The 22,941-nt window shown below is 55.1% G+C and overlaps 1 protein-coding gene and 1 long non-coding RNA gene across 10 annotated transcripts in view; one reads left to right on the forward strand and one right to left on the reverse strand.

Moving 5' to 3' along the window:
- Positions 1 to 1,350: 1,350 nt before the first annotated feature.
- LOC123792635 (uncharacterized) lies at positions 1,351 to 13,936 on the reverse strand. Of its 6 annotated transcripts, none has more exons than XR_006779747.2 (6): positions 13,777 to 13,936; positions 12,069 to 12,171; positions 9,558 to 9,794; positions 8,928 to 9,051; positions 4,712 to 4,758; positions 1,351 to 3,924 (listed from the first exon to the last, which is right to left on the reverse strand). It is a non-coding gene; the product is annotated as an uncharacterized LOC123792635 (long non-coding RNA). The 6 variants fall into 6 exon arrangements; XR_015726997.1 differs by lacking the exon at positions 13,777 to 13,936 and adding an exon at positions 12,288 to 13,066; XR_015726999.1 differs by lacking the exon at positions 12,069 to 12,171 and having other exon boundaries at positions 9,558 to 9,790; positions 13,777 to 13,934.
- A 2,772-nt stretch (positions 13,937 to 16,708) lies between these two features.
- The window catches only part of BCL9L (BCL9 like), a 28,065-nt gene continuing 21,832 nt past the window's right edge, over positions 16,709 to 22,941 (forward strand). For all 4 annotated transcript variants that reach the window (XM_045797937.2, XM_045797941.2, XM_045797939.2 and 1 more), the window contains exon 1: positions 16,709 to 17,459. The gene's annotated coding sequence lies outside the window, so the exon portion shown is untranslated. The remainder of the gene's footprint in view (positions 17,460 to 22,941) is intronic.

The following is a 22,941-nucleotide window of genomic DNA, read 5'->3' on the forward strand; positions in this document are numbered from 1 at the left end:
GGTGGGGGACAAAGAGAGGGAAGGTGGGCAATGGTTAAAATTGTGATGTGGGAAACAGTCCTTGGAGAGACGAGGAGAAGGGAAGGAGAAGACAGAAGAGGACAGGATACTAGGACACAGTGTCAGAAGGACAGATGGGCAGAGGGGAGCTGACGAAGGAGGAATGGGAGTGAGGAGGAAAACCACAAGGGAGTGGATGGGGAATTTCCAAAAGGAGGTGTCAAATGGTGTGAAGGTCAGAATTGAAGGTGAGGACTGAGAAATGTCCACTGCGCTTGGCATCTCGGGGGTCATGCAACCTTAGAAGCAGCTTCCTGCAGGTGAGGAAGGCAGACGCGGGACTGCAGGAGTCTAGAGATGACTGGCAGGGGAGGAGGTGGGGATAGAACCACGCGGGCTGCTCCTTGAAGAAGCTTGGCTGGGAAGGGAAGGAGGCAGGGAACTGGAGGGGAATTTGGGGTATGGGAAAGGCTCACCTACTGTGTTTTGTGTTTTTTTTTTAAGATTTATTTATTTATTTTAGAAAGAGAGAGAGAGCACGAGTGGGAGGGGAAGGGGAAAGGGAGAGAGAGAGAAAATCTCAAGCATACTGCGCTAAGCGAGAGCTGGACATGGGGCTTGATCCCACGATCCTGAAATCCTGAGATCATGACCGGAGCAGAAACCAGAAACCGAGAGTCAGGATGCTTAACTGACAGCGCCACCCAGAGGCCCCACCTGCTGTGTTTTTAGAGGTAAAGGTGCAGGAGAGGGAGGGGCGTGACTGACGTAGAGGCTTCTGGAGGAGGGGGAAAATGGTGTTCAGATCAGGGGTGCGGGCATCAGACTTTAGCCACAGGAATGACTCTTTCTCTCAGCAGAGAGAAAAGATTGGGCAACAATGCAGAGAAATTGTGGGGAGAAGGTGGGGGAGAAGGAAAAGGGGAGGAAAGAAGCAAATTAAAGGAGCTCCTTTCTGATGGTCTCCACTTTCTCTGGGAAGTAGGAAACTCACTGGGGAGAAGGGTTTGGGTTCGGAGGAAGTGTGAGAGTTTGAGTAGCTATTTGTGGGGAGAGGAGGACACGGCTACCAAGGGCCTTGAAGAAGGCTGTCTGGTGGCAGCCCAGAGGAACTTGGGGACTGCTCATCTTCAGGGGCGCTGGCTGCGTTAGTCAGGGTTCTCTGGAGAAACAGAGCAGACAGGATGTGTATATAGAGAGAGGTTTATTTTAAGGAATTGGCTCATGTGGTTGTGGAGGCTTGGCAAATCCACAATCTGAAGGGGGAGGCAGGCAGGCTGGAGACCCAGGAAAGAGTTGCAACTGGAGTCCAAAGGTGGTCTGCTGGCTGAATGCCTTCTTTCTAGGGGAGGCAAGAGGGGAGGTCAATCTTTGTTCTATTGGGGCCTTCAACTGATTGGATGAGGCTCACCATACCATGGGGTAATCTGTCTTACCCAAAGTTCTCTGATTTACATGTTCGCCTTATCCAAAAAACACCTTCACAGAGCCATCCAGAATGATGTTTGACAAACTATCCGAGCCCCCTGGCCCAGTCAAGATGACACATAAAATTAACCATCACACTGACCTTGACATTTGGGGAGCTTTTCAAATTATACAACAGCTTGAGTGCAAAGATAATAAAACTGTCAGGTTGTACTGACTCAAGGTTCAGGTTTCCAAGGCATGGAAAGTGCAGGGTGTTGCCAAGAGTGAAGGGCTGGAGATGAAGATGTGGGCTGGTTATGAGAAGGGGTGATGGATGCAATGGGAAGGAGCACTGAAGAGTGAGGTCAAGGTCGAACAAAGATGTGAACAGAGAGGAGGAGTGGGGGAGCGGGGACAGGACGACAGAGAGTGGAGGCCATCCAGGTGGCTACCGGGGAAAGCAAGCCGAGGCCCTCACTGCAGCTGAATGGAGCACGAAGTTGTGAGGCCAATGGCGCAGACCCCGGTGTCTCCAGGAGCCAGGCAGATAACAAAAGCAGTAAAACAAGGTGAGTGAAATTGGGGCCAACTGGACAGAGCATAGCAGCGGGAGCTCCGGTTCAAGGAGAAGCGTTCCCTTGCGGAAAGGGGGGCCTAGGACAGTTGTGCCTCCTCTTTTTTTTTTTTTTCAAGAGAGGCCAGACATCTGAATTTGTAGGTAACATGCTCTTATTTTCAAATCTAAACTAATATATATTATAAAATATTGTGAGCCCAGCAATAAACATCTTTGAAGACAGCTTCAGCCCTGGGAACACCAGATTGTGTCATCTGGGACCGGGTGTTAGAACAGGAGAAGGTGGGGGCGCCTGGGTGGCTCAGGCGGTTGGGCGGTTGGGCATCTGCCTTCCGCTCAGGTCATGGTCCTGGAGTCCTGGGATGGAGCCCCATGTCGGGTTCCTTGCTCAGTGGGAAGTCTGCTTCTCCCTCTACTCCCTGCTCATGCTCTCTCTCACTATCTTTCTCTTTCAAAGATAGATAGATAGATAGATAGATGATAGATAGATAGATAGATAAACAAACAAATAAAGTCTTAAAAAGAACAGGAGTAGGTGTTTTGCTAGAGCGCAAGGAGGAAGGATATTTGAGGTTGAGGGGATAGAGTCTGGAGGGCTGTTGAAGCAACCAGTGGTTCGGTGTCACCAGTGGCCAGAGCCCTGGCGAGGAGGGCTTGTGATGGAAGGGGAGGGAGAGGAGGAACAGACACAAAGAAGCAACTTCCCTGCAAAGGCCTGGCACACCATGTTTTCCGCGGACAGTGAGGAGCCTCTGACGGGGCTGGAGTAGGGAAGGGGCAAAATTCAGTTTGGTTGGAGAAAGATTATTGTGGGAGAAGGTGGAGGCTTCATTGTGGGGTCATTAATCCTCTCCTTAGGCCTGAAGGAGAGCTAACCCATCCAAGAAATAATGGTGGCCGAATTAACATGAATTAATTTATTCAGGAAATGTTTATTAAATGCCTTTGCACCAGTCACTGTGCTGAGTATTGGGCATTCAGAGGTGAACAAGATTGCTCTCCCGGAAATTATGGTATAATGGGAAATACTGGAGTCCACTCAACTACACTGCAGCAGGACTTTAGTAGAAAAAGTAATGCTAACAGTTATTATTTACCGAGTATTTACCACATGTCAAGCACTGCCCTAAGTCCTTCATTTGTTTTCTTGCTTAATCCTCATTGCAATCTCCAGGGGGGTGGGGGGATGGGTACTGTTATTATCCTCATTGTATTAATGAGGAAACTAAGGTCAGAAACATTAAATGACTTGCCAAAGAGGCTCCTCATGGAAGGGGCAACTCCAATGGGCTTGGGCAGTCCTGGAGGGCTTCTTGGAGGAAATAGTAAATAAGCGAAGTTCTGAAAGTTGAGCAGGAGTTTGAAGGGTGAAGATGGAGGGAGGGAAGGGGGAGAGGGGAGGTTCTTCTAGGCGGAGAGAGCTGCAAAGCCTCAGTAAAGGACTGGAAGGTTTCGAGTGCAATTTGGGGAAGTCATTGGAGAAGTAGCCAGGACCAGATGAAGAGCTTTGTAAGCCCCTTTAAAGAATTTTGATTTTTTAAAAAAGAATTTTAATTTTTATCCTAAGGATAAAAAGAAGCCGTTGAAGGGTTTTATTATTTTTTTTAAAGATTTTATTTATTTATTTGACAGAGAGAGAGACAGCCAGTGAGAGAGGGAACACAAGCAGGGGGAGTGGGAGAGGAAGAAGCAGGCTCATAGCCGAGGAGCCTGATGTGGGGCTTGATCCCATAACGCCGGGGATCACGCCCTGAGCTGAAGGCAGACGCTTAAGGACTGCACCACCCAGGTGCCCCCGTTGAAGGGTTTTAAACTGGAGAGCATCAGGATTAAATCTGTATCTTAAAAAGGCGGTTTTGCTGCAGTGTAGAGATTGTGCTGGATGAGTAGCTGGGAGATATTCTAGATGTCTCTTGACACACTGCTGCGATACGATTCTGGGAAAAAAACACCAGAGAGGGAATTCTGGGGTGATGGTTGGATCGGGAGGGCTATGGGACAGGGTGGGGAGCAGAGTGAAGGATGCCTCCCAGGCCCGGCTTGGGGAGCTGGGCAGACTGGGTCAGACGGTGGCACTGTCACTAGCTGGGGTTCCAGGGGTGAGGGGGAGGGAAATTGTGGGGAGGGGTTGGAGATCTGTCACTTTTAAACTCGCTGAATTGAAGTGCCTGAGGGACACCCAGGGGGAGATGTGTGGAAGGCGCTGGATGCTGGTCTGGAGCTCAGGAAGGCTTCCGGCACAGGTGTGACAGCTCCGGCCTGCCTCGGGGAGGAGCACCGGCCAGTGAGAAGACAAGAGCAAGGTCAGCGCCTGGGGAGCACCATCAGGGTCAAAGGGAAAGAGGCGCCTGCAAAGAGGACCGAGAAGCTTCCCTCAAAGGAAAAAGAGGAGCCAGGAGGGCGTGGTATCCCAGGTACCCAAAGAAGAATGCTTCCAGGGACCATGCTCCCCAGCAAACTGGTTCACAGGAATGGGAGAGAGTTGAAATGTGCTCCTTGGCTCGGGCAAGTGGGCGTCATGGAGATTGCTGCCATCTGGGAGTGATGGTGTGTGAATGAGGGCAACTGGGGTGGGCACGAGGGTGTTGAGGGACTGACTTTCTGGGTGGAGCTGGGTCTGGGATTCCCTGAAGGGCTAAGAGACCAAAGGCCTAGGGAGGGCAGGTGTGAAGGGGGAGGGTAGGAAGAATCTTCTCCTCCACCCCCACTGCCACAGTTCCTTACCCACTTGTACCTCAGGCTGGGTCCCCTTCCTGGTTGTCTGTAGGAACCTATGGTGAGCACAGAGAAGGAGGTCAGGAGGGGCTTCCTGGGATATTGGTGGAGTGTGGAGAAGGGGTGAACTGACGCAGAAGTAAGCGGGTCTGGGGCAGCCTTCCCTTCAGGCCCGAGGAGGAGGAAGGAGCTCTATTCCCTCCTCCCCCTCTACCGGGGTGTGGGGCAGGGACCTGGGAGCTCAAGCCCAGGGAACAGGGGACCCAACAGAATTGTGCCCTGTAGCCCCCACTCTTGGGGTCCAGCCATGGCTGACCCCCCTCCACTTCCGGGTCAGGCTGTGGCTCCAGCCAGTCCCCAGAGAGAACAGGGAGGTGTTTCAAGGTGGCTGCTAGGAGGAAAAGCAAGGGTAGGGGATGGGGCCGAACCCTTCGGAATCCCACCCCACCCTCTGGCACAGCTACCCGAGGTCGCAGCCCCGAACTCTGCCTTCTCCCATCTCCTCGGGCCCTGTTTGCTATGCACAGCAGATCCGGTGCCCTTTACAAAACGGTTATTTGTACAGAAGCCCGAGGGAGGGGGAGCGAGACCGCGTCCCCCCCCACAGCCACTCGCACTTGCAGGGACCTGCCCCCAGTCACACTCGCTCACCAGCTCAGAGGCTGCAAGCCTGAGTGCTCCCCACTCGGCCTTGCTGGAAGTTTCTCCTCAGCTCTGCCGGAAACGCCTGCCTCAGAGCTTCCCCTCACCCCCACCAGCCTCTCCCCCTCAGCCCTTCCTCCCCACTCCCCTAGCCCTGCGTTCTGCACTCCCCTGCTCCCCCCACTTCGCCTAGAGCCACGTGGGCTGCCTCGGCTGTGGCGCATTTGCCTCAAGTGTCCCCAGTTCTCTATCTCCAAGAATGGAGTGAGAGCCTTGAACTGGCCCTCCCCGGCGCCTCCCCTCCTGCCCGTCCTGTCCTAAGGGTGCCCGGAACGCTGGGCGTGGGAAGCGGGTGGTGGAAGGTAGCAGGCAGGGGGTGGGAGGGTGGGGGGGCAGAGGGGGAGCAAGGATGGCAGTAAATGGCTTTGAAGCAGACGAGCCAGGACTACACACCCCAGCTCCCGAGCTGCTACTTTCCAGCTTGGGACCCTGATCTCAGTTTCCTCTCTGTCTATGGAGGCGGTACCCCTCCTCGAGGGGCTGTGGTGAGGCCTTAGAGATCCCGGCCTGAGCGGCCCGCACAGGGTCTGGCACACGGTAGGTTCTTACAACAAGTCCCCTCCCCTCTCTTCACGGGGTGGGGGGTGCTCTGAGGAAGAGGTAGGAGGACAGAAACTAGGGTGGATGGAGAGAGCTGTCCCGGAGCCAGCCAGCGAGGCGCACTGGGGGTGGGGTACAGATCTGTTCTGTGTCAGCCCAGGGTGGAGAGGAGCAGAGAAAGTGCCAGAGCCCCAGCCCCTCCCAGGCTTCTGTTCTGTCTGCACTCCTTGGACTGGCCTTGGGGAGCCCTCTGGGAAAGGCAGTCCTCAGGCCAGGGGGAGGGCTGGGGGGGGCGGGCCTGGTGTGGGGGCACAGCCTCTGGGTCTTGAACGACCCCCTCCCCACTCCCCCAACTCATAATCCGATTTCTATTCCTACTCCCTCCTCTGGACCCGTCGCCATGGCAACAGTTTTCTCAGTTGCACTTCATCAGTTTCTCGGCAAATCTTTTTTTCTGCCCCCTCCTTCAGTCTCTTTTTCTCCTCCATCAGCCTGCATTTCTACATACTCATGGTGCTCACCTTGCGCTTTATCCCCCTCCTTCTCTGTTCCTCTCTGGCTCTCCCTCTGTCCCCGCCCTGCTTCTGTCCAAATCTCTCTTTTTACAGCTCCCCTCCTGTCTCTCCCTTTTCAAGCCTCTGATTGTAGCAACAAGCTAGAGGCTGTTGGCTAGACAAGAACTTGAGTCCTTCTGATAGCAGGGCCATGGAGCAGAGAGTCCTGGAGGGGTGGGGTTTGGGTGCCAGTGCGCTCTGGACCGAGGCCTGTGATGTCAAGGTGAACATAAGGTCGTGTTCATCTGTTTGGCTCTGAGGGGGGGGGGGGAGGGGGAGGGAAAGCCCTCTTGGGCACTTTCTCCTCCAGTCCTTCTCCTGCTGCCCATAGCTCCACTTAGATCTCCACCTGCTCACCGGTCAGATCCACTGGGATGTCCTACTATCCGGCCTGCTTCCACCACTCTAAACACGCACCCTTCCTCCCTAATTCATCACCCCTCTATGTATTTCCCTGTTGCTGCCCGCGTCTCCTCTCTCTGTCATTCCCCACATCATCCAAGGTGAATCTATTCTCCTTTTGAAACGTCATCACATCTGCTTCTAGCCCTCTACCATTTCGTAGATGTGGCCATGGACCAAGCAGCGAGCAAAGTCAATCTGGGCCTCGCTAGAGGTTCACTTCACACTTGGACTTTTTACTCGGGTCTATCATAAATGTAGACCCCCAGAAACCAAACCTGTCCTAAACACGACTTTCTTCTCTCCTCCTTCCTTCCCCTGCGTTTTCTTCTTAATTTATTGACAGCCTATTAGGTATAAGGGTTTTCATATATATCATCTCATTTAATTGCCACGGTAATCTATAGAGTAGGTATTATCCCATCCTACAGGAGAAGAAACTGATTCTGAGTGGCTAAAGTAATTTGCTCAAAGTTCTACAACTAGAACGTGACGGAGCTAGGACTCAAATTTGGATCTGTAAAGTTCCAAAGTTAGTGTTTTGCTTTATTTTTTGGCTATATCAACCTGCTTCCATAAGGCTTTTGTACTCAAAAACCTTCTAAATTTTCTTATTCCTCCTTTAGGCTTTTGAGACTCATGATGATGTGACCCCATCCCCCCTACAAAGCCATGTGTCTTCTTACTTCTCGATGTGACACTGATTGGTACCAACCAGGAGAACATTTGTGTGTTTTAGGGTTTTGTCTTCATCCCTGTCCTGTTAAATATTTTTATTACTATCTTATATGAAAACACAGTATCACGTTTCACACATATAAGCCGGAGAGATAGTAAGCACTTTGAAGGACAAGATAAGGATCCCAAAATCATCTCCATGCAAAGAATGTCAGGCCAACTTAACAAGATGAAATGATCGGAGGTCTATGTAAGATCTCAGCAATGCATAATGGACCAGACATGGCTTAGAAGCAGTTCAGGTGAAAAAAAAAAAAAAAAAGCAGCAGCAGCAATTCAGGTGAAACAGAATCACAGAGTCGAGGGGTTTAGTAAGTTCAGTTTACGTCATCAGCATAATATGGTTGCCAAAAGTAAACTCAATGTCAGGCCATATGAACAGAGATATAGTGTTTGGAATAAAGGAGAGGATTGATAGTCCTGCTTTACTGTAAGTTGGCCAGGTGTCTGTTTAGTGAACTGGGAATGTTGAGGTTGGAGAGGAGGGTCAGGAGCCATTAAAGCTCAAATATGTGAAAGGCTATCATGGGGAGGAAGGGTTAGACTCACATTGTGTGATCCCAGGAGGCAGTGTGTGGCCTAACAAGGGCAGACCGCTGGAAGACAGGGCTCAGCTCAAAGGAAGGCAAAACAAATGTTCGTTCATTCGGGCGCCTGACCGGCTCAGTCAGCAGAACATGTAACTCTTGGTGTCAGGGTTGTGAGTTCAAACCCCATGGTGGGCCTAGAGCTTACTTTAAATAAATAAATAAATAAATAAATAAATAAATAAATAAATAAATAAAACTTTGAATTAAAAAAAACCCCCACAAGTGTTCATAAATGGAACGGGCTGCCTTGGGAGACGGGAAGCTCCCCGCTACTGGAGGTGTTCAAGATGGTCACACACTGCTTGCCAGGGGTGTTGGAGGGGGTGGTGTGCGTGGCAGAAAGAACCTGAACCAGGTAGTTGGTCTTCGTTGAGGCCCCTTCCCACCAAAATCTGTGATCCCTCCTGCTTTTGTTCTTTCCGTGCCCCTCACCAAGCCCTGTGCTCCCCGGACCCAGGTCAGTCTCCTCTTTCTCCGCAGGGCTCCCCGAGGTTGCAACCTGAACACATTCCATCAAGCCCACCCCTTTTCATTATGGAGCATCTTTTATTGTTTTAACTGTGCCACCTATGAGCTCCTTGAGGGCAGGTGCCTGTTGTAACTGTTACAGGATCAAAACTTCTTTATCACTGACTGTTCTCAGCCTCCCTCTGTCTCCCCTCCCCTCCCCTCCCCCACCAAGATAATTTTATCCCTCACCTGTTGTTGGAAATCTTGTCTTAGCCTGCTCAATTCCAGAGCTTCTGTGATACAGAACTGGGAGAACAGCAGGTGAGAGACAGGAGGCAGGGGCGAGGCAGTTTTCTTGTGTGTTAGGGAGAATCTGGGGAATGGGTGAAAGAAAAGGACAATAATGAAGCCTGACAGGCTAAACCAGTCCATATGATAAGGGGAGGAGAGCGGGCAAAGAGAGGCAGAGAGCTGTGCGGACTACCGGACTACCGGACTACCGGGGACAGAGCTTGCCGCAGAGTGAGTGGGCCGCTGTAAGGGGTAGCAGAATAGAAGGAAGACGAAAGGGAATTTTAACAAGCGGTGCCGTAGGTTACGAACTGGATCACCAGGAGATTCAAGTAAACGTTGGGATTCCTTTTTGAAATGATTTTTGGTAGTGGGAAATTATTTGGGTTGTGGGGTCCCAGAATATATTCAGGTTTTAGATCCTGCAACTTTTGCGGGATCCAGCATAGGGCGTAGGCACCCCATGAGGCAGGACCCCAGGGTGTAGGCACCCCATGAGGCAGGACCCCAGTCCCAGCAGACAAAGCAGACGGGGTCCCGAGGCTGTGGGATTCTGCCCAAAAGACGGGAACGTTAGGCTTCTCTTACCTCAGCGGCATGTCTTGTAAACCCATCTCCTGATCTGGGACTTCAAGTTCCGAATGCCCTAGCAGTTAGAGTCGGTTATGGGTCTTGACAGATGGAGAACATGAGCCCCAGGAAAGGCCATCAGCTTGCTCGAAGTCACAGGGCAGGTTTGAGGCCTCACTGGACTGGCACTACGCCGGGCTTGGGGATTGGTCCACAGTCCAGATATGCCATTTTTCCACTGGGCCAGAGAGCTACCTGCATGTAAAGAGAGTCCTGATGAGAGAGAAGGGGGGTGCAGGGGCAGCTGAGCACCCCTCCCTGTGTTCAGAGTCCTGCACCAGGCTCTGGGGGATGTCCAGATAAGGAGGCGAAGCCTGCCTTCCCAGATCGCGTGGCCTCGCAGGGAAAGGAGCCAGACACAGGAAGAAGTCCAATGGAAAGTTGGAAGCAAGCACTGCAATGATGTGTGGGAAGGGTCTGGGCTGGGAGTCAGGAGGCCTGGGCACCACTGCCAGCCATCACCCTATCACCATTCTGGGCCTCAGTTTCCTCACCTGTGAACAGTGGTTTGTTTTTTTTTAATTAATTAATTTATGGGGGGTGAGGGGCAGAAGGAGAGGGAGAGTCTTAGGGAGACTGCACTGAGCACGGAGCTGATGCAGGGCTCCATCTCAGGACTCTTGAGATCAGGATCTGAGCCCGAAACCAAGGGTGGGAGGCTTCACCGACTGAGCCACCCAGGCGCCCCCACCTGTGAATATTTTCTTAAAAAACGAAAGCTCTCTAGTGCTACAGAGAAGAGCAAATGAATGCAGTAACCTGAGTGCTTCTCCCCATGCTTGCCCCTCCCACAATCTCAGAAAGGCTCTTGCCCCTCAGGTGATGGCAGAAATTAGAATGTTCCCGGGCCTCAGAACTGCTCCGCACCATGCAAGGTGAGGCGGTGAGGTGTAGGAGGTGACATGTGGCTTTCTCTGGGCCCCTGCCTCTGGTAGCCTCTCCTGGGCTTCGGAGGCCACCATCCCCCTCCCCAAGCCCACCAGAGCTAGGTGTGTTTCTCTCTCAACTAACCAAGCCTGCTGTTTAATTGTTATCTTCCTGATAAAGAGACTGAAGATAAACTCATCCGACCCTTTTGGTTTACATTTGAAAAAAACTAAGGCCCCTGAGACAGGGTGTGACTAGGCCAGGGTCACACGTGACTTGGCCAAGGTCATGTACTCTCCGCCTCTGGTCGGTCTTCTTTCTCTGGGGACTTGGGGAATTCATCGGGAAGGGATTGTTTGGGGGGGCACCTGGCTGGCTCCGTCAGTAGAACATGGAACTCTTGTTCTCGGGTGGGTGTAGAGATTACCAAAAAAACAAAATCTTTAGAAAATAAAAAGAAAGAGAAGAAATGGGTTGTTTGGGAATGCAGCCTTAGAGGTCCCTCCGTCCTCCCTGGTAAAGGCTGGTGAGATCCCTTGCTGGGATCCTGGTCTATCTTTACGCCTCCAGGGAATGTCCTGTCGGCCTGGACAGAACCACACCTTAGGTGGGTTAAATCTCAGCTCAGTTGTTGCTCCCCGCGTTTGGAGGAAACTTTCCAGACTCCGAAGTCCAGGATGGGGGTCTCTCTGAAGTACTCCCCAAGGCTTTATGACAACAAATTGAGATCACTTGTTTGCTTGTCTGTCCCCAACTAGACTGCAGGCTCTGAGGGCAAGGACAGTATCTGTGCTGTTCACCGACGTATACCTATTGTATGGTCCAGTGCCTGGCACATAGTAGGTCCTCAAAATGGGTTTTTGAATGAATAAGTAGATGGGGTTGGTCAGAGCAGGATTCCAGGAGGAAAAGGCAAATGCTGAGGCAGGTGTCACAGCCTGAAAGGAGGACAGAATTGTCCCTGTTTGGGTGAAGTGCCCCTAGAAAAAGGAAGTCTTAGACGATAATGGGAAATGGGGAGAGGCAGGGAAGTAAGGCAACTGAAAGGGAAAACGAAGAAGGAAGGAAGCCTGCAAGAGCATGACCTTCAGTAACCTGGGAGGGCTTCTGGGTGGAGGGGAGGAAGGGTCTCAGCCCTGAGGGTGAGAAAGGGAAGTGGTTGTGAGCACCCAGAATCCTTCAAGAGGGGTTCTTTTAGGAGGAGAAACCCAGAGGGCAGCTTGGCTGGAGGGGAGGGAAGCTGAAGTGCAGCAGGGTAACTGGTAGGAGCTTTGAAGCCTGGCTACAGGTCTGAATTTGATGCTGGGGTCTGGAGGGAATGGGCGTTCTGGGAAGGCTGGGGGCACAGAAAGAAAAAGAAGGTGAGGAGCAGCTTCCTTTGACCCCCTCTATTAGGTTGAGGCCCTGGGAGGACAGGGCTATGTCTTCTGTCCCCCGTCGCCCCCAGTCCTTCTCCAGTCCCTGGGCACTTGGAACCCACAAGGAGAGTCCCCTTGGGCAAAGCTCTGGAAGTGGCTGAGGCAGCCTGCTGAGTGGGGGTGACAGGGCAGGCATTGTGGGAGCTCCCTCCTTCCCCGAGTCTTCCCAGAGGATTCCCTTTACCTCCGCAAGTGCTATTCTTTCGGGAGCAGTACTCTGTCTCCAAAGTCCTTCTTCACCCATCCCCACCTGAGCATAGCTTGCGCCAGCAACTGCTAAGCCAGATCTAGCCACCAGGGGGCAAAAAAAAAAAAGCAGCCCTTAGGTCAGTGTCCCTCCACCTCCACCCCCCACCCCCTCCCCCGCCCCCCCACCTGAAGGCCGAGATGGGCGGTGCCTCACCTGGCTCTCACGCGGAGTCGGGTAGCCCCGTTAACCCCTCCCTGCCCAGCCTGGGTTACTTCCCTCAGGCAGAGTCATTCAGAGAAGGCAACTCTGATGGTGCAGGGGGTGTTGCCCAAGAAAGGGGCTAGGGTGGAGACGAAATCAGGGTTTCCAGTTGTTCAGGCCCTTGTCCCAGCCGGAGCTGGCGGAGGCCAGCATTCCCTGCCTCAGTCGGGAGCTCTCTCCGCAGAAAGGTGAAGGAGCCCCCTGGAGGCAAAAGAGGCTTGGGCTGCGGTCACCTGCGTGGGGCCGCACCGGGGATAACAGAGAATGCTGGGGCAGCCACAGAAGCCAGACTTCCGGGTTCTCCGCAGCCTTCCGCCTGTCAGAGACCTTTGTAACAACTAGTGGGGGGGGGGGAGGGTGGCCAAAGAGTGGAGGGAAAGACACAGAGGACTGGGGTGGCGGGAGTGTAGACAATTAAGATTTGGCAACAGAATGGGCCAGGTCACAACGCTCTCAGGTGCCGGGTTTTGTGCGTCTCTCCTGGAGTACCAGGCAGCCAGCCTTCCAGGGCTCTGACCAGCCCAAATCCCGAGATTGCATTCCGGGCCACAAGGGGTTAAACAGTGGTGGGAGTGGGGTCCGGAGTCCCTCCCTCCTTCCCTCCCTCCCAGCGTCACCACCTCGGAGTCCACCAGGCTGGCACTCAAGGAGTTAAGTCTGCCCGCAATCTGCAAGACTGGAGCCGGGGAGGGGGAGGAGGGGGGAGAGAAGGGGGGGAGAGAAGAAGGGGGAAGCAGACTGCAGGGAGACAGCGCCAGGAACCCCCTCCCCAGGGACCTGGCCCCTGGGCCCCCAGCCCCAAAAGAGGCCCTGCCCTCCCCGGGGTCGTGCTCTCTTCCCCCGCCCTGCCTCCGCCCTCCAGCTTTGTGTCCCCAGGAGGGTGGGCTGCAGGATTTCCAGCCAAGCCTTGGCTGCCTGCTCAGTTTTTCCAAACCCTCCAGTCGGGGAAGGCGGGAGCCCTGTCAGGATAAGAGTCCCTCCCCCCAATGCCCCCGCCGGCCCCCTCTCCCAGCCTTTTTCCTGCCCCCGCACCTTTCCCAAACTTCTTTCCCTTTCTGATCCTGGCCCCTGCGCCCCCTATCCCCACCTCTACTGGCTCCCAAGCTCCAAGTTCAGGTTGGAGGGGCCAGGTGGGTCCCATAGTCCTGGCGAGGCGCTGGTAAAGCCAAACTCCTCAGGCCGACACTGAGACCTGCTGGGCGCCCGCCCGACTCCCAGCCTTGGCGCCCGCCCCATCCCAAGACGTGGCCCCAGGTCCACCCGGGAAGGTGGGCCAGGGGTCTCCCGCCCCGGGATGGAGGTGGTGCCGGGGGCGCCGGCAGAGCTCGGCAGCGGACTCTGGGCGGCTGGTGCCAGGCTTTGGGGCACGCTTCGAGGAGGGGGCAAAGTGTTCCGAGCGCTGGCACGGTTCTGTCCAGCAGGTCTATTATATAATAATCACCATCTATCAGGAAGCCAGGCAGCTGGAGTGAGTGGGGAAGCCAGGATGCCCGGATCCGCTCCTCCTCCAGGCCCAGGAAGGTATCTCCACCAAGATGGGGGTGTGGGCTCTGCCCAGAAGTGAAATGATGTGGGGGTCGAGGGGCAAGTGAGGGGCCCTGGGCAGTCCGAAGGCGGCCCCGAAAACCCCGCCCCCAGAACGCTGACTGACAGTGCTCTGAGCCAATGATTGAAGTCACTGTAGGGCTCAAAGTTAACCCTTTCTTGGGTCCTTAGTTGCTTTAGGGGATTAGAGTCCCTTCCCAGGAACTGTTCTGCAGTCCTGAATCCCTCCCACTTGTTTGAGGTCGGTGAGGAGTCCCAGCTGGAGGATCCTTGCGTCCTAATCACCTCGCGAAGTAATCTCAGACAATCAGGAGCCCTAGCGCCGCGCCGCCCAACCCTCCACCCCTGCCTCCAGTCCCGGAGTAAATTGTATTGCACGATGTGGTTGTGTGTGTACACTCTGTGGTTCCAGAGCCAGGCCCGCATGACGCTGGCACACCCACCCTGAGCCACGAACAGGCCCCCTCACACCCCTATGCCCATGCCGGCACTTCCACCAACACTCGCTGACACACCTGTGACACTCCTCGTGACACAGTGACACACAGATACATGGAAACACCCGGCGATTCCTCAAGTTCGCCAGTAGAGGGAGCCGCTCGATGCCGGCAGTGGGCCGCCAGCCCCTCTTCTCCTCTTCTCGCTCACTCCAGGGTTCCACCCAGAACTCGTGGCTGCCCAGAGCTCAGCGCCGCAACCCAACCTGGAACCTACGCTGGGTGAATGAGTCACAGCCCCACCCAGGGGAGCGCTCTACATGGCTGCTTCGCAGGACGTGCCGAATACGCTTGAACTTAATGTGTACCGCGCTGAACAGACCTTTTGCAACAGAGCCATCACTCACTCGGGCAAACACTGTTTTCTGGACCTCCTGTGAACCGGGCATTGTGCCAAACAGATCATAACATGCCCATGCGGTTTGTCATGTATGTAACAGGAGACTGATCCACATAAATGGGGTGGACCCTTCCTCCCAACAAGCATCCTGTTTGAGAAATGGCCCTTTTGCCTTGTGGCTCATATTATATCCATCAGACCCTGGAGAGAGGAGAGGAAATTAAACCCTACCTCCATGGGTCGGGTACTATCCTAGGTTCTAGGATCTTTCACACCAGAGCTCAGCTTTTCTGGGCTTCAGTTTTCCGTGGGAACACCTACCTCACGAGGTTGTGATGATTCAACCCCTAACCCAGCTTGGTGTTTGGCACTGCAGTTAGTAGGCATTTGGGGAAGTTTTGTTGATCGGATCAAAACATGATCTAGAGATAATGTGTATGAAGATGCTTTGAAAACTGATGTTAGACACACACAGGGGTTATTATGTGATCTTTGTTTAGGGTTTGTCCCCCATCACCACCTGTGCCTCCTCAGACCTTGCCCAGTGCCCAGCTGCTGGCACTATTAACCCATCAAGTGAGCACCCCCCCCCCAGCAAGTGAGTATTTACAGAAGCCCTACTATATGAACCCAGCACTTGAGTGCTGTGGGGAATAGAGAGACATAGGAAGCATAGTCTGGGCCCTCAAGAGTCTTTTGGGGCAACCAAACACACACACACACACACACACACACACACGCAGGAGAAACAAAACATATAAATAGGTACTCTGTTGGGTGGCATAGATGTAATAGGTAGTCCAAAGAGAGGGTGGTCTATAAGAGCTAGGAGTCCCTGGGGATCCAGGAGGGGCAGGGGAGAGGGCAGTGGAACCAAATATCAGGAGCAAACAGGCTTGTCTTCTTCATTTCTTTGTTTTTTTTTTTTTTTAAGATTTTATTTATGTATTTGACAGAGAGAGCGAGAGAGCACATGCAGGGGGAGCAGTAGAAGGAGAGGGAGAAGCAGGCTCCCCGCCGGACGCGGGGCTGGATCCCAGGACTCTGGGATCATGACCTGAGCCGAAGGCAGATGCTTAACCATTTGAGCCACTCAGGCACCCCTGTCTTCATTTCTGAAGCAGTCTTGTTACTTGTTGGTATTAACTTTGGGTGGGAGCGGTAGGATATAGGGAAGGTGTCCTGGGATAAGGAGTCCCAAATTCTTCTCCTGGGCTTACGGTTTTCTAGCTGTATACCCCGAGGAAGTCTTTAACTACTGTAAAGCTCAGTTTCCCCACCAGTGTAATGGGGCCATAACCTCTTTCTCACGGGTTTGTAGTAAACACTGAAATAACATTTGTGAAATGCTTTTAAGAAGTGCTTTACAATTTCTTTTTCATTGCATCTATCCTCTTATAGGGTCTTGTGTGTGTGTGTGTGTGTGTGTGTGTGTGTGTGTGTGTGTGTGCAGCACTTTGAGGTTAGGAGTTCTTTTGAGAAGATTTTACTTCCACATTTTCTTAGCATCCACTTTGTGCTAACGACTGTGATGAAAAAATTCAGTCTATGCCCTCAAGAACCTCATGGTCTACTAGGAAAGAAAGATGAATAAAGAGACGTTCAGTGCATAATGAATGTGGGTGGGTACAGTGAAAAGGGGACCCAGTAGTGTGTGTGTGTGTGTGTGTGTGTGTGTGTGTGTGTGTGTGTGTGTGTGTTGGGGGTTGAGGGGAGTCCAGGCAACTCCCACCCCTTCCAGTCGGTGTAGACTGGAGAGTAGGTTTGTAAAACCTCTGTCTAGCCTGGGATGTTGTTGGCGCGTCTCTTCCCTAGTCTTCAGGACTGGGGAGGAGAGACCGGTGGAAGCCCCCTCCCCGCCCCCGGGCCAACCTGCCTCCCCGCTAGCCGGCCGGGCGCCTTACCGAGTCAGACCACTGGGAGGCTGGGGGAGCCGGGTTGGGCGAGGAGGAGAGCGAGATGGGGGAGCTCTTATTTTGACAGGGGCCTCTCCGGGCTCTGGTATGAAGGCAGAAGGAGGCAGCCAGAGAGCCCCGATGCTTATTCAGGCTGGGGAGAGGAGCCGAGTGGAGGGGCAAGCAAGGCTCCGGCAGCGCAGGGGAGCCCGGGGAGGCGGCGGCGCGCGGCGGAGCCAGTGGCCGGACATGCCCCGGACCCGGGGCCGCTGCACCACTGCCGCCGCCCGGAGCCAGCCGGCCGGACGCCCGCACGCCTGGGTCCCCTGGCGCCGCGCCGCCCGGGGGCTGCGACCCGGACCCTCGGCGTCCGACCAACAATAAGCGCCCAGACAGCCCCCTCCCCGCCCCGCGCCCGCCGTCCCCGCGGGCCTCGGGGAAAGTGAAAGGAGGAGGCGAAGGAAGGGAGGAAGGAAGGAAGGAAGCAAGGAAGGAAGGAAGGGAGGAGGAGCAGGAGCCGGAGCCGGAGCCGTGAGGTTCGGGGCCGAGACCCTAGCCCCGAGCCCCTGGCCGGGCGGGTGTGCACGCTCTCCCGCCGCTGCCCGGCGCCCACGACCATGCTCGGCGGTTGGGAGGCAGGAACCCAGGCGTCCAGCGACCCCCGGATACTCTCTCCTGGGCCGGGCTGGTATTGAGATCAAGGCGTCCAGGATCAAAAGATCACCGCCTGCCCGCCCCCCTCCGCACCTCCAACTGGCAAGCCGGAGGACCCCAATCCAGTTACCGACCCTGACCTGGTCATGGCGTCCAGCTCCGGCCTGGCGTGAGGACCCCCGACCCGCGCGAGGTGAGGGGTGGGCTGGGGCCGAGGGCGAAAGTCATGCCAGGCAGGCAGAGGCGCGAGGAGGGAGATCCAGTTCCAACTGGGGAGGGGGAACACAGTCTGATTGTCTGTTGCCCTCTGGCACGCACCCCCAGGCTGTTTAAGGGGTGGGGGACGCCCCCAGGGTTAGTGGTGGCTACTCTTGGGCCCCCAATCAGGTTGGCAGCCCCAGAGCTCAGGGGGGAGGGCTTAGGGGTAGCCAGGGGACCCTGCCACCCTAGCGCAGAGAACAAGGCCGGCCTTGGGCCAGCTGGAGCAGCAACCCTGCCCTGGGGGCTTCTGGGAGATGTAGTCCCCCTCCCAGGCTCACCAACCCCTTGGGTCCCAGCACCCCAGCACTCCTTCCCTGGCTAATGGGAGCCTCCAGAAGGAGGTGCATTAGGATTGGGGATTGCTGAGGTTACCCTCTGCTCCTAAGCAGTGCCTAGAAGCGATAGGGGCTGTGACTGGAAGAGTCTCCCTGGCCAAGGATTCTCAGTAGTGTGGGCTTGGCTGGGGGGTGGGGCAGTCACACAGTTCCTTGGAGGTGTCCCTGCACTGCTAAGGGGAGGCTCCCCCTGCCTTGGTCCAGGGGAGCTCTTGGGGGAGGAATATGAGGAAGAGAAGTGAGACTTAAGGCTTCTTGCCTGTCTGGGGTATGTCCTATCCCTGGGCTGCTGGAATTTGGTTTCTGGAGACACTGAAGTCTACTCTCCCCTTCTCCTTCTGGGTTGCTGAGGAGTGTGTCCCTCACAGTCTGGGAGTCTGGAGGGTGTCTCTCTGGAGCAGTGAAGCCAGGATCTGCTTCTGTCTGTCTGTCCAGCCTCCTTCCTTCCGGGTTTTTCTGACACCCCCTCCTCCCGCCTCCTTAAGTCTGTCTGCTGCTTGGGGTGTGTGTCTGTGTCTGGGGGTGGGGGTGGGGGGCTCTGCTGCAGGGAGGAAAAGTGTTGCTCTGGGAGAGGTGAGCTGGGCATGTGACTGAACCATGAGATAGGGGCTCGAGGCCCACTTGATCTTTGGCCTTGGTTTCCTGTTTTACCTAGGAAAGCAGTCTTCACACTGTATCTCCTGGAATCCTACTGATACCTCTGGGCAGCTCTCTGAGTGTGACCTCCAGGGTGGGTGGGCTTCCACTCGTCTTGTTCTCCCCACTCCTCAGCCTCTCCAGAGAGTAGCCACTTCTGTGGGGCCTGGCTTTTCTGCTGCTCCCCAGTACGGTCTTGCCTTCTCTGGGTCAGGACCACGATTTCATGGCCCCCGGGGGAAGAGTATGATCAGGCCCTGTCTTTCTGGTGTCATCTGTGAGGCGCCTGGTGATAGAAGCCTTAGGACGCAGTGCGAATGGGCCAGGAAGGTGAAGGGTAAGGGAAGTCTGGTGGAGAAGGAAGGTGCTGCCTCCCCTAGGTGATCAGACTCCTTGGTCTTGGAGAACGAGGCCTGGAAGGCCAGGTTCTAGCCACCTCCCTCTAGAGGTTGTCTGCTTACCTGTATTGCTCCTGATTAGGGGCAGGAGTGTGGGGAGAGGTTTAATGTTTGAAAGGGTGCTGGTTAGGAGTTAGAATACCTATAATCTTCCATCCAGGGTAACTCTTGCGCTTGGGATAGCAGGGGCCCCATGGCTGGAGATGGGTTCTGGAGGTCCATGTGGAGGTTCAAAATGAGTCTCTAATTACTGGGGTTGAGGGTCAAGGCGGGAAGAGATTACAGAGTCCTGGAGAAGGATTGGTGGTCCACAGAAATCTGGGACTAGCACAGCAGTGGTAATGTAGGGCCTAGTGAACTTGCTTATTGAACCTGTGCCGGGCACCCATGCCTCTGTCTGGGTGGTCCCTGCCCCCCAGCTTCTGGGTACCTGGGTTAAGCAGAAGCCCTGGGCTGGAGACTCAGCTTCCCTGTACAAGCAGGGCAGTAGCCTTCTGGGCAGAGGCCTAGTGGGTGGCAGTGTCGACTCAGCAAGGGCTGGAATGCCTGGCACCTGCTTTAGATTAAAGGAGATGCCTGCAAAGGGGGGATGCCTGCCTGTGGGGGAGTGGCTGGGATGGAGCTCCATGTAGCCCAGGAGTGTGGTGGAAGAAAAGGACCAGGGTTGCAGGTAGCAGCAGCTCTGGCAAGAGCGGAAAGAGCCGGCACTCACCCAGCTCTGCAGCCCCTCCTCCAGGGAGTCTAAGACAGGAGCTGGGGGCACCCCCACACTGCCTCTGGCGCCACAGGCTGAACTTCTGCCCCAGTGCCCAGGGGATGGGGCAGCTTCGGTGAGCCAGGGTGTCTGAGTGTCCAGTCTTCCCAGGACTGGGAAAAGCCTGCAAGGAGGTGGGGGGGCACTTTGGGGGTTCTTGTCCTGATGCCATGTTTACTCTTCTTGGGGCTCCTTGGTTGCTGGTGGTGAGGCACCCCAAGAGCCTGGGTACCCAGGGGTGATGGGGAAATGGCATCCCTTTCTTGTGCCAGGAGCCCTGGGCACTGCCCGGGTGCTGACCTGGGGGGAGGGGGCAGAGGGGGATGGCACCGTGGGAAAGTGGGCAGCCGTGGGAGCCAAGCGGGTACAGGCTGGGTGCCGCGGGCAGAGAGCCTCTGCCAGGCCCGCTCTCCCTGGGGTGGGGCTGGCTGTTCCAGGGACTGGCTCAACCTGTTGAGCGCCTGGCGGCGGTAGCTTGGCATCTGTGCCCCTGCCTGCCAGCCCTGGCAGCTGCCCACCATAGCCACACTGTAGGGGCTGCCCCCAGGGATCTGGGAAAAGGAGGCTCCGAGTGGCCAAGGGGCCAGGATGGGTCTGGTAGAGGCTCATCTAGAGAGCGCTGAGTTTCCCCAGGTCCTGTCCTCTGACTGCCAGAGCTGGGCTGGGCCAGGTGGAGGGCTAGGTAGCCAGAGGCTAGGAGCTGAGGGGCTAGGTGGAGAGGGCTCTTGAGGTGCTGCATGTCGCTTGAATGGGCGGCCCTAAAGGCAGTCTGGAGTTGCAGCCTGGAATTTCCTCTGCTGGGTGCCAGGGCCAGGCCTCCAGAGCCCCACCCCCAGCCTGGCCTGACCTCCCCTCCCTGGGAGAGAACCACCGACTTTCCCTGGAGGTTGGGGGAGGGGCAGTAAGGGCATTCTGCTGCCCTGGGAGGGGAGGGGTGACTTCCTGGGTGTGAGGGTATGTTGCACTGCCTCAGTCTCCCCAAAGGCCCCCCTCCCCGTGAAGAAGAGGGAAGCCCCTGGTTCCCAGGGAGCTGTTTCCCACCCTGCTCCGAGTATGGGGAGTCCTGGGTCCCACGGAGGATCTCTGAGCCCTGCGGGCCCTTGCTGTTCCCCCACCCCTGCGGATCCCTTAGCTTTGGGCCCACCTTGGGGCTCTGCTAGCTGGTGGAGAAGAGGAGCCGGGCGGGGTGCTACTCTGTAGGGGAGAAGGTATTGAGCACCACCCATAAATGGGGGAAGCGGGCACAGGCAGCTTCTCTCTTCCTCTCACTCCTGAGGGGAAGGGCAGCCTCCCTTGCCTTCTTACTTTTTCAGTCAGTGGCCAAAGCGGAGTCCTCTCCTTCTTTGCCTCCTTTCCACCCCAGGCCCTTCCTGCTTGGCCCTGGACCGCCTGTGCCTCCTAACCTTGGTGTCTCTTCTAGGGCCCCCTCCCTGGAGGCTGGGATTCCCTCTGTCTCACCCCCTCCTCCAGGGCTGGTGGCCCTGCGCTGGCGTGTCTTCCCCTCCCCCTTACTCTCCACCCCCAGCCTCAACTGGGAATGGCCCTGAATCCAGCATTTCCAGCATTTCGAAACCAAGATTGTTTTGAAATCCTGGAGTACTTCTCCACCCCCTCTGACTCCCCTCCTCCCCACTAGCCCAGAACTTAGTCCTCTAATCTGACCTCATGCTGTGCATTGCCAGGGTCTGTGTGTGTGAGTTTGAGTGCTAGAACTCAGCCACGTGCATACTACTGTGTGTGTGTATGCACACGCGCGTGCAAGCGCGGGAGCCAGTGTGTCAGTGTGTATCGTATCCCAGTGTGGGTGTATCTTCTCTCTGTCAGCAGTTGTGTGTGACCGGCCTGTGTCTTTTGTGATTCTGGAGCTCTACTCGTTCTCTGGGCGTGTGGCAGCCTCTGTGGGTCTTGAGGCATTCTTGGGGAGTTTGGGGTTATTTTTTGGAGATAGATATCCTGGATGTGTATCTTTGGGAATCACGTCTGTGTCTCAGTTGCATGTCCCGGGAGTGTCTCTGAGGAGTGTGTATGCCTGGGATTGTGTCTCTTTGATGAGTTTATGTGCGTGTGTGTGTGTGTGTGTGTGTGTGTGTACACATGTGTGTGCTCTGCTTCTGTTCTGCTTCTCTCCTCCTCCCTTTGAACATGTCTGGGGTCTGTAGTCACAGGTCTCCCCGCAGCAACCTGGGACATGGAGTCCTCTGTCCCTTGATAGGAAGGTTTCCTGGAGTGGGGCCAAGGCTTCTGGCAGTTCCGTGGTCCTTGGAGAGAAAGTAGTAGAGTGGGGAGACTTTGGGATAAACTGTCCCCCAGGGCTGGGCTCTCTTCCTCTGCCCCTCACAGACACCCAGCACCTTGAGGGGTCCCAGCACCCTCTTCTGGACCTCATGATACAGTGGTGGCTGACCATAGAGAGGCTAGTGCCCTAAAGGAAGGGCTAGGAAAGGGAGTTAACCCTCCACCCCAGTCACTTGCCTCACTGGGGATAAGAAGAGGCCACCCACATCATACCTGGGATCTTGGTGGCTAATTTAAGATTCAGGAAAGTTGACTTCTCTGGCTAGGGGCAGACAGCAAAACAAGACAAGACATTCATATTTCCAGTGTTCACAGAAGAGAGAGGGGGCTGGAATCCTAAGGGGGTGATGTTCCACTCCAGAAATATGAGGCGTTTGGGGTGGGGCCAGCTGCCATTGTAGCCTGGATCTTGGGAAGTCCTTCGCGTCTAATTTCATTCTGCAGTTAGACAGTGTTCTGCAGTGGGGGAAGATGCCAGGGGGGACTTTTTATTCTATTTTATTTTATTTTTTTTGCCAAAACAAGGGTGGTGATAGCAGAGTTATGTTAGCATGGGATTCAGGCACCGGAACCCCTCATAATCTCACCATGACTCAGTTTCCCATCCTGGGATCTCAGGCTCTGATTGAATGCTTTCCTCTAGAAGCACTTGGGTCAGATCAGTGAGGAAGAAGAGGGCCCGGGGAAGGGGCTGTCTGTAGGAGTCGAGGGCCTGTGGAGACAGCAGCAGGAGGTAGGCAGAGGATAAGCTGTCCCTCCTCCCACCCCGTGGCCTCTGGTCCCAGGACACAGTGGGAGGAAGGGAGGGCTAGAGGCACAGGTTGGTACAGTGCTCAGTGACCCAGCAAGGGGAGGGCTTTGGCAAAGAATTTTCAGTTTGTTTCTCAATCTCTGTCTCTGAGACACGCACACACGTCACTGCAGACACCTTCAGGAGATGAGCCTAGAAAAGTCACCTATGTGGCGGTAGGGCAGGGCGCTACCAGATGGGGCTAC

The sequence above is a fragment of the Ursus americanus genome, chromosome 16 (assembly GCF_024610735.1).
Source record: "Ursus americanus isolate L20-20 chromosome 16, mUrsAme1.1.p, whole genome shotgun sequence".
NCBI lineage: Eukaryota > Metazoa > Chordata > Mammalia > Carnivora > Ursidae > Ursus > Ursus americanus.